The sequence below is a fragment of the Uranotaenia lowii genome, chromosome 3, assembly GCF_029784155.1.
Source record: "Uranotaenia lowii strain MFRU-FL chromosome 3, ASM2978415v1, whole genome shotgun sequence".
Lineage (NCBI taxonomy): Eukaryota > Metazoa > Arthropoda > Insecta > Diptera > Culicidae > Uranotaenia > Uranotaenia lowii.
In genome coordinates, this window is record NC_073693.1 from 54133854 (window position 1) to 54137362 (window position 3509).

Here is a 3509-nt window from a genome sequence, read left to right on the forward strand (position 1 = left end):
ATAAATTTTGCAACATTTTACCCCACATTCCCCTATTACATATTGCGATCAGATTTTAATGTCCACTTACGGCATCCTCCGTGAAGGCGCTGCAGCGCACTGTGTGGCCACGGTTCGGCTTCATCCTCTGCCCTGATGTGAGCAAACTTTTCTTCGCCGCCTTCGGTGTTGGTTTCGGATCTGCTGTCGTCTTCGTTTTGTCCAAGTGGCCAATGCCACTGATGGATAGCAGCCTGCGATGCTGATGACGTTCGCTGGCCAACGCAAATGCTGATGCTATGGTGCAAACTGGAAAGCAGATTCTACTGCTGGAGCTGATGCGTCGGGGCACCACCGTCGTTGTTGCTAGCTGTCCACTTGATTGAGCGCGGTTTACGCTTCCGTTGATGTTGTGCGGCCGAACAGGCCACGGTTGCCACAGTTGACAGTGCGGCATGAGAAATCCTGTTGACGTGGTAACCGATCGGTAGCACCTGGGCCCCGAAGATGTTGGTCGAACCGAAGAACCACCGTTGATGCTGATGTGGTGAGAAAATTCCTGCTGGAGCTGCTTCGATACACCAATCACCTCGACTGATGCTGCTGCGGACGCAACGGATTGCGAGCACCTCGGGGACCGATGTCCCAATTGATTCGATCGACGATGGGTTCGAAAACGTGAAGCTGGCGAAACCGCCTTAAATTGCACTGCTAAAGCAGCGGAACGATCACCAATAGGACCGCTTACCGATGATGCAACTGCCGGTGCAGTGGGGACGAAACTGGAGATGATATGTGGCTGGTGGCCACCCTTGTGCTGCCACTGGTACAGCCAACTGCCTGCTGATGAAGCTGACAACTCGCCCTGTGAACGATTCCACCGTCGTTTCTAGCCAGTTTTGGCCACCACCTTGGCCCTTTTGCCGTTCTTTTCCTTCGGAGGTTCTCTCCGCCGGAAGTCAATCGCCGGATGAGACGTGTGGTGATAAAGTGCAAGTACTCACGCTCTCGACCCCTTTTGATGGTTGTTTCCTTTTTGGCTGGCAATTTTCCGGGCGTCTGTGGCTATTTTCTTTGTTGGCCGATAGCTTTAGCAAGCCTTTCCGGTTTGCTCGGATTTCTATCCGCTGAGCCACCCTCGTGCTTCCGGATGTGCCTCCGGATGTTTACGGATTATGATGATGAGTAGAAAGGCAGTGATGGCTAATTTGTAGCCCACGTTTTTTCGCCCGTTCCGGCAGTCGTTCTGCTCGGAAGAATCCGATGGCGGCCAATCGGTGGAGCGAGCCTGTCGATGCCTGCTTTTCCGGGGACCAGAATGGGTATAATCGACGACGGCTTTTCCCTACCGATGGCGCACCTTCGAGTCGCGTGTTTTTTCTTTTTCACCGGAAACACGAATGGTCAAGCAATGTTGCCAAGTCTCCGAATTTCCTCGTGTTATTTTTGATTGACGGTTCTTCACACGCTAAACGAAGTCCACTCAAATAATGCGTTTTTCTTCGCCGTATCTTGTTTCAGTGTTTTTGCTTTTTACACTCCGAGAAAATTTCCGATATTTTTGCAGTGCGTATTTGTATCTTTATGAGGGGAATGGGTAAACAAAAATGTTTGCAAAATGCGCTCTTATCGTATCATCAAAATATAAGGAATAATTAATTGTAACAGTTTAATTGAATACGATTATTCGCATCCGCTTCAGTGGGAAATATTCAAATCAGGGTGCCTGAATCCTTCTTTCTTTTTATTTTACCCAACGAAAATTATCGGATAGCTCGAAGCTTTTGTAGAACGTCCTCATTCAATTTCTTAAGTTATGTTCAATGTGTCCATATTTAGTCAGATTTTATTTCGAACTACAGTCTGCTTCTTGTGAATCATCTCTCAAAAGGTCGATTTCCGAAGGACTTATTTATGTAAGTTTTTCAGAAAAAAAAATTGGCTCAATTTAAACGCCTCATGATGGTTGAGAGAATCCAATTCGGTTTGCTCGTAGGGGAAAAAAACTTCCGATAGGGATGGTCAGGTATAATGAGAGAGAGAGAGAGAGAGGAAAAAAAACATACACACATTATTTCCTATTTATCCAAGCAAATACGATTTATTCTGTTATTGAGTACTGGTATACACGTCAATTGGGGGTTCTTTTTTTGGTTCATCAAGAGGGTAGTTTACCGGCTGGGCTCAACGAATTGTTGGGCTCCTCCGAAAAGGTTTTTTTCATTAATCCTACCCATCCATTATAAGGAAGGTACCATTACGTTTTTTTGCGATCAGAATAAGCCTCTTTGTGCGTTGTACAGATAGATCTAAATTCCAAGGGAAGGCACGATGACTTATGACTATTTACTAATTCTCTACGGGGCAGTTTAATTGAACTAATTCAGATACAGTGTGTGAAGGGAAGGAAGAAAAAGAGGGGTCCAAAGTAATTGGTTCGACAAGGGTAAACCGTCTAACCGAACAGCAGCAGCTTCTTGAGCAGCAATTTCTTCTTCAGCAAGATGCTGGAGGGATCCTGAGGGTTGACGGTGTCCTGGGCGGCATCCAGCGATCCCAGGAAGCCCTCGTCCTGGTTGGCCGGAAGAGCAGACACCAAGGCGAAAGCCAGCACGATGATGCACAAAGTCTGGAGAAACGAACAAAAGTTTCAAAAAATTAAATTCTGAATCTGAACTCTGAATTCCGAATATTTTTTTCAAATATGTGATTCCATTGATATTATGAATCATTATTTGTGAAACTTTAAAGTCAAATTGTGTTTTTTGTTACTCAAAACCGAATTTTTCATCACTCTTTGGTTCACTTAAATTTATGGAAATTTCAACTGATTTTTTACACTCTCATTCTCTGGAGCTATTGTTTTTGATCATTGGTTTTTCGTATGATCATAACAAATGTCCTTTTTCAACTCTTCTTCACTTTTATCAAGAACACAGCACATGTTTCCAATTTTTGAATTTTCAACTTCTGTTGTTCGTTTTTGGATTCACAAAACACATTTTTGTTGAAATTTTTTTTCTGTATTCCATCCCTCAACCTACCATAGCCAAGAACTTCATGTTGATTGTTTTGTTTGTTTATTTGGTTTCCGAAAGAACGCTTAGTTGGAACGAGGAAATTTCCACGACTGATGAAGATCCTACTTTATGATAGGGTTTATATACCTTACCGAAAAAGTTCAACCACTACCTACTTCAGCAGCATAAGAACGAGTCACCGGAATAGATGCATCTCTTGAATCCATCAACGAAAAAAAAAAACACAAACTACATCGTAGGACAAAAAATGTTGTTGGCCGTGAAAACAAAATTTCTCCTCTCCGAGCCCAGGCAAGAGCAAAACACTTCATAATGATGCTGCCGTTGTTGCTGATGCTCCAGCATCAATATCGAGAATGCGTCATCATCGTCGCCTTCCTAAAGTTGAATCGATCGATCGATCGCATTATTATCAACGCCAACACTTTCCTGAGAAAAGTGTAAAAAAAATGTCAGCATAAAATATGCAACATGATTCGGACAGCTGCT

At 43.8% G+C, this 3509-nt stretch overlaps 1 long non-coding RNA gene across 1 annotated transcript; it reads right to left on the reverse strand.

The window, feature by feature from the left end:
- Window positions 1–2050: 2050 nt before the first annotated feature.
- LOC129758165 (uncharacterized) lies at window positions 2051–3161 on the reverse strand. Its single transcript, XR_008739912.1, has 2 exons — window positions 3024–3161; window positions 2051–2608 (listed from the first exon to the last, which is right to left on the reverse strand). It is a non-coding gene; the product is annotated as an uncharacterized LOC129758165 (long non-coding RNA).
- Between the last annotated feature and the right edge of the window lie 348 nt (window positions 3162–3509).